Genomic DNA, 7,567 nt, shown 5'->3' on the forward strand with positions numbered 1-7,567 from the left:
AAAAAAAAAAAAAGACCTGTGATGGCTTGTATATGCTCAACCTAGGCAGTAGCACTAGTAGAAGGTGTGGCTCTGTTGGAGTGGGTGTGGCCCTGTTGGAGTAGGTGTGTCACTGTGGGTGTGGGCTTTAATACGTAGTCCTAGCTGCCTAAAAGCCAGTCTTCTAGTGGCCTTCAGATAAAGATGTAGAACTCTCAGTTCCTCCTACACCATGCCTGCCTGGATGCTGCCATGTTCCTGCCTTAATAATAATGGACTGAACCTCTGAACCTGTAAGACAGCCCAAAATAATGTTGTACATTGTAAGACTTGCATTGAATGTTCAAAATACCACACCAAAACAAAACAAAACAATAACAGTCTCCAGGCTGTGTACTAAAATTCTTCTTCACTGAAACCTCTTGGGCCAGGTCTGCACAGTTCAAATCACTCTCAGCAACAAAGTCTTTCATATTCCTACTAGCATGGCCCATTAAGCCCCAGTTAAAGCAATCCACTGCTTTTCAAAGCCAAAGCCCCCAAATCCACATTCTTTCAAACAAAAGCATGGTCAGGCCTATTGCAGCAATACCCCAGTCCCTGGCACCAACTTGCTAGGGTTTTCCTGCTGTGAACAGACACCATGACCATCCAGCCAATCCACTGGCTACAGCCCATGAGTCCGTGAACAACCCTATATCTGCCCTTTTCTTCTTCCAAACAAACTGTAATGCCATGTGTACTGCCCGAAGTTCTGCCCACTGTGAAGATTTTCCTTCACCTGTATCTTTCCAGGTTGTCCTGGAAAGGGGTTGTAATGCTGCAGCTGTCCGCTTCTGGGTGGTGCCTACATATCATGCAGAGCCATCAGTAAACCAGGTCCTAGTCTTCTCCCAATGTCCTTATGTAGGTCTCCAACAGAAGATGTATACCACCACACCTAGATCTGGGACTTGTTTTGTCCCAGACTGACCTTGAACTTAGAGATCTCCTTGCCTTCGTCTCCTGGGACTCATAGCCACTATGCCTTAAGATCTCCATGTCAAGATCCAGGTCAGAAACTTATGTCTCCTGGCCTCAAGATCTGGATCACAGGTGTGCCTTCCAATTCTGGATTGTAGTTCATTCCAGATATAGTCAAGTTGGCAACCAAAAATATCCATTACAAGACCCTATCCTTAAAATAAAAGTAGTAGATTGTCAGTACTCACTCCCAGTGAATTAAACTGTTGTTATCTTCTGGCTTTGTGTAGTTCAGCATATTAACTGTAGGCTTAGCCATGTGATTTGCCTTAGCTGATAAGAGAGACACTACAAACCGGATCTAATAAGCACTTGCTCATTTGAGGACTTACTGTATTGCCTTTCGTATGTATAATAGTAGGAGAAAATAGAATGCATAAGCAAGACACTTATGAGGCAGATTGCACCTAGAATAAATGGGTAAATGTTAAACTAGATTAAAAGAATGGTTTGCATGAGAAGTCTCTTGTAAATGAGTAAACTTTTGGGTGAAATAAGATAGGAAGAGCCGCTGTGATAGTTTGTGTTTGGCCCAGGAAGTGGCACTATTTGGAGGTGCGGCTTTGTTGGAGTAGGTGTGGCCTTGTTGGAGTAGGTGTGTCACTGTGGGCGTGGGCTTAGGACCCTCACCCTAGCCTAGCTGCCTAGTAGTCAGTATTCTTCTAGCAGCCTTCAGATGAAGATGTAGAACTCTCAGCTCCTCCTGCACCATACCTGCCTGGATACTGCCATGTTCCCTGCCATGATGATAATGGTCTGAACCTCTGAACCTGTAAGCCAGCCTCAATTAAATGTTGTTTTTTATAAAATTTAAAAAAAGAAGAAAGAAAATGAGTAAACTTTAAATACCAAGAAGTTGAAAAGGAATGCCTCTCCTCTCGGGATGAAAATGTATCTGAGTGGTACACAGTGCTTGCCTAACACATACAAGGCCCTGGGTTCAATCCCAAGGAATGTGTAGATTAAAGTAAAAATAAAGGCAAGAATTGTAATACCTCTAGATTGATAGATATGTCATCCCTAAACTGAACACCTACTGGTAACACCCATTGTAGGCCAATTATAGTCTTGTGTAATCTCTGATAAAGCTCAGATTAAGAAGGCAAGTCCCGGAGACACTCAACTAATGACCAGCAGGGTACGAGCAGACATGTTTGCCCTTTGTTACCTATAATTACACTCTGTGGAGAGAAGACCAGCGCAGCACAGGAGTAGGGGGGCACATAACACTGCTCAGGCACTAATGAGTCAATTGTTCTAGTTAATCGTTGCTCTTTGAGTGAACCAAACTTTAGTGGCTTGGTTTATTTTGTCATGATTTTGCAGCTCAAATTTTAGGATGGGCTTCCTCGGGCAATTCTTCTGTCAAGTCTCTAAATTGGTTGCAATCAGATACCAGCTGCAGCTGCTGCCATTTGAAGGTTCACCTGGGCCAGACCTCCAAAACGGCTCACCCATGTAAACTGACATGCAACATTGGCTGTTGACTATCTGCAAATTCAGTCCTTCCAACATGGCAAACTTTTTACCTGGCAGTTGGCCTGCCCCAGCATGGGACTCTGAAAGGAACCAGGCTCATGGCCTATTCTGCCCTATCCTTGGAAGTCATCCCTCTTGTTATATTCTCTGTCCTACTAGCTGGGGAAGCAAGCCACTAAAGCCAGCCCTGAGTCAAAGGAAAGGTTCTCTTTCTGCTTCTTTAGTTGCTATGACCAACATGCCTTAAAGAAACAAAGGAGTCAAGTCTTATTGTGGGCTCACAGTTTCAGAGTGTCCAGCCTCTTGTTGTTTGGCATCAAGTGCTTGGAGAAGTCATCTTAACAGCAGGAACTTGTAGCACAGTGCAATCTTCACTTGCTGGGGGAGGGGAAGCAGAAAGAAAAGGGAAATACCAATGAGCCAGGCCAAAGGATGCCTGAGAACACACCTCCAGAGACTTCCTCCCATGAGGCTCCACTTCCTATCTTTTACTACCTCCCAGTACTGCTACCACATTATGAATCCATCAAGTGATTAATCTATTGATTAAGCCTGAGCCCTCATGATTTAATTGTCTCTGAGTATGTCATTACAAGCAGCTAGAAGTGTGCTTCACTAATCTCCTAGGCTTTTATTAATCCAATCAAGTTGACAATCAAGATTAAGCATCACCAGTGTACAGACCCCAATTCTAAATAGGGGCAAAAGAATTTAAAGACATATTTTTAAACCTCTCTCAATATGTGACTCAAGGATCTTGATTCTAGCTGGCTGGCTGTGTGTTCTGTATCCCATGGGACAACTCAGTCCGGTGACATATCTGGAGGCTGCTGCTGCATCAACATAATTCTCTGGATGACATACGAAGCTCTTCAAATCTAGCTGCCAAACAAAGAAATCCAAAGTACCCTTTGAAAAGACCATTTGGAGGAGGAGGCCTGAGCCCTACAGCCTCAGATGATTGTCAGGCATATGCATGGGATCATCCTGGTCCACTCGGCCCAACTCAAGCTTTAGATGACAATAGTTGAAAGAAATATATTAGAGCCGCAGTGCTTGGATTTGAGTCTTTGCTACGTGTTATCTGTACTACTCGATAGTAATAAGTCAGGTTTTCCATCACTCATTTCTCTGTCTGGACCTGAAGGTGTAATGCTCCTTGCTAACCTGTTAAATGGAGATACAGGCATCTGCTTTATAAATACGACTTACTGGCTCTGTGGGATCCAAATGCCTGAATTCGAGTCATCTAGTAACCATTGCATTGTGGCATCACTTGGAGCTAGGAAGCCAGTCAAGTTACCACTGTGGTAACATTGAGATGATGGCACGGTCTGAGTCTAACTGTTGGACTTTCAGACCAAAAAGCCTTTAAAGAGGCAGGAGAACCAGCAAGGTAGAGAAGCAGAGTCAGTTGTGGTTTCTGTCGGATCTGCTCATGTTGTTAGAGATGCTTGAAATGACGCTCTCCTGATGTCGCACCAGTCATTCTTGTGGGCATGTTAGACAGTCTTTTGAATAACTTTCCCCTTTGCACTTTTCTCTTTGGCTTGAATTGTTCATGACAGACATATATATATAGTTCAAATAAAACCAAAAGTTTTACTATATAAAAGGGAAGCTTGGATTACCTTTGGTATGAGAACAACTGGAAAATGGAATTGCATCCTGAATATTCAGTCTGCTCTCTTGGATTCCGTGGGGATGGGGAATGACTCTGGTTTGCTCGGTTATGTGGAACACTTGCTACACAATCATGATCGCCCATGTTACAAGCTGGGCAGTTCATGTGTGCTTGTATCCCCAGCAATAGGGAAACCATGGCTTGCTAGCTTCCAGCCTAGCTGAAAATACACAGTCCCTAGGTTCAAGGACAGACTCTACCTCAAGGGAATAAGAAAGGATGACCGAGGATACCTGCTCCTCCTTCTGGACTCCATGTGTGAACACAAGTACATGCAGCTGCACACACATGCCCACACCCCCAACACACACAGAGAAGTAATTTTTTGTAAGTGCGTTGGATAATTTGCACTCTTCTAAACCAACTGCTCAAAACTGCCTCTTATCACTTTTGTGGAACTTTTGTTTCTTAAGATTTTAATCCGAGTGGCGGAAAGTGCCAATCACAGAGCAAGAAATAGTATCTCGTGGAAGCAGGATAGAAACTAGATTCAGAATTGCTAGGTTCAGTTTGCCCTATGAGACTCATCTTTAATTACCCATAAACATGCAGCAAGAGTGCAACTTCATCCATGTCCAACATAACAAGCATACATGCACATAACACACACACACACACACACAGAGGTGCACACACACACACACACACACCATTCTTCAGGAAAATATTTCTGTAGCTTTTCTTCCTTCTAACATGCCCTTTATGTTTGAGATTGGAGAAATATTTTGATAAAGGTAAAAATAGGAAGGTTTTGAAATGATTGAAAAATGATTCCATCCTAGAAGCCAACAGAAAGGTCACTGGAAGGACTTTGAATGTTCCTGTTCTTTTGGAAGAAAAATGAGGGATTGACTAAGACTCTTCTAAACGCCTTCTCAAGAAGATGCATCGCCATCCCCAACACATCTGAACTCCACTCTGTCCACTTCATACTATTCGCCAAGTTAGTCAGTGGAGTAGAGAACAAAATGTACAAACTCTTTCTATAAGGCCAGATTTTCTGATTAGGACCCAATTTTATCAATGCTACTAATCATTGCTGTCCAACAGTATTGGGTTCTCAGGGCCCAACAGGATCTCTCATCTCTGCTCTTTAGAGTCAGGGGTAGCTCTATGACCTGCTCTGATAAAGAACATGTGACATGTTTCTCTCTACATGCCTGTGTTCTACCATGCAGTTTGCTCTTCCTCTACCATGGAGCGATTCACATGCATTGACATCGAAAAAAAAAAAAAAAAGCTGAAAAAGAGCAAAACGGGAACTCAGACAAAGCCTTGGAAAATGAGATACAGGGACACTTCTGAGGACAGAAATATATTTGATATTCTTGAGCTACATAGCAAGTTAAAAATACTTTTTAAAAAAGAACTTAGAAACCCATGCAGCTGGGAATTTGCCTCTTCCTCCTGTTGTGAAAATTGTAGACATTTACTGATAGGGAATACCATCAGGAGCCTCTGCAGGCAGAGGATGCACATGGAGGTGAAGGAGAAAAGACATCCCAGGTCCTGAAGCTGGGCCTGCTGTCATTTTCCTGCTCTGCTTCAAGAGCATTGGTACCCTGGCCAGTGAAGGGTTCTCTTTAGTCATCCGGCAAAAGGGTTCAGCTAGACTGACCTACAACAAAACCTACTATTTAACTAGTCCCACCCACCATAGTTTCCAAATACTGTTTGATGTCCATTATTGAATATAAACTGGTCCAAGAGATTAAAATCACTTAGCTAATTGAAGATGGAAAGACATATTCAAGATAGCCACTACTTCTTGTTGGTTTAGGAACCTCTAAAAACACAATGAGCAAATTAAGACATTTGAAAATGCATACAGTAAGCCAGGTAGGGCATTACATACCTGTACTACCAGCACTAAAAACATAGAAACAGAGTGATCTGGAGTCTGAAGCTAGTTTGGGCAATGCAGCATAGTCCTGTCTCAAAAAAAAAAAAAGTAAAAAAATCAAAAACAAAGACAACAATAACATTCCTTGCAAAACAAGAAGAACTACTACCTCTATAAAAGTAGGCGTATACAAAAGTAGGAACATCCAAAACACAAAAGAAAACTCTCTTAAAAATTAAAAATGAGCCTCCTGATAGGTTAGCCAATCCTACGTGGTCATCTCTAAGCACACATGCATAGAGCAACCCTAAATGGACCCATCAGAATATATACTCATGTGTGTGTATTGTAGCAATAATAATTAAAGAAGAAGAGGTCATAAGGTTGAGAGGGAGGGGGGAAATGGGAGGAGTTGGAAGGGGAGAGAGTGAGGTAGAAATAATGTAAACAGAGTTCTCATGTATGAAATTCTCAAAATAATAATAATACTAAAATAAATGTTCAAAAACTTTAAATATGCCAATCAATGTCCAATCCAATGCAAGGGTTAAAAGATAGCATTGCAATGAAAAGAAAAATGGCTGACATAGTGTAGAGAGTACAAATGCTCACAGATAAGCACTGGAGAAACCACTCATGGTGCTCAAGCAGGGTTGTCTCCTCAGTGGAGGAAATGTACACATTTTCTACCCAGCAGGCGGGGAGTGGATGTTACTAACCTAATAAGCTTTGCTAGGCCATACTCAAATCCCCCAAGACTACTATGTTTATACCATACACTACTCCCTAGACCTCTATCTTTAGCTTCATTTCTAGGTCAATAGAACCCATCCTTAAAGGAGATGTCATAGGTAACATACAGCCCACTGAACCTGTACACTGTTTCAGGTAGAGACCACACCAGATCCTAGGCCCTTAAGCTATAGAGTCCACCCTCATGGTCACATGTAATTTACTGATGTAATCACACCTTAAGCGTTACTGTGCACGTGGGATAGGAATCATTGTTACCAGGAGACTCTTTTTCAAAATTGTACTGTACTTAAATGAATATAAAATAAACTAGCTGGTGTCAGACTCTAGAAACTTGATCCAGCACTGGCTAACTAAGCTGTGCTAAACTAAGTTTCCTTCAAGGACCCTTGGCCCCAATAACATAAGAAATACAAACAATGACAAAAGCGAAAAATGAACCTAAGAAGTCCAAGATGGTTAGTGGGCATTGAGAGGATAATTTCATATGCTAGCTGTTGCTTAGCTTCTGAGAACTCAAGATATGATTTAAAAAAAAAAACAGTTTTGATTATGTAAAGAAGAAGATAGTCAAAGAAAGATATGCCAACAAACCTCTCAAAGGTTACATATTCCCACATTGAGAGGGTCTCCTGCAGTTTCAGAACATTCGATGGAAAAAGTTCCCTTTTAAAATATCTCATCACAACATTCCAATCACTATGGGTAAAGAAATTATTCTTACTGTTTCTACATGCAAAGTTCATGGTGATTTGTGGGGTGAGAGGCCAAACCTACTCCATCTTGGGACTGGTCTCTATCTTTTT

Source organism: Mus caroli, chromosome 15 (genome assembly GCF_900094665.2).
Source record: "Mus caroli chromosome 15, CAROLI_EIJ_v1.1, whole genome shotgun sequence".
Lineage (NCBI taxonomy): Eukaryota > Metazoa > Chordata > Mammalia > Rodentia > Muridae > Mus > Mus caroli.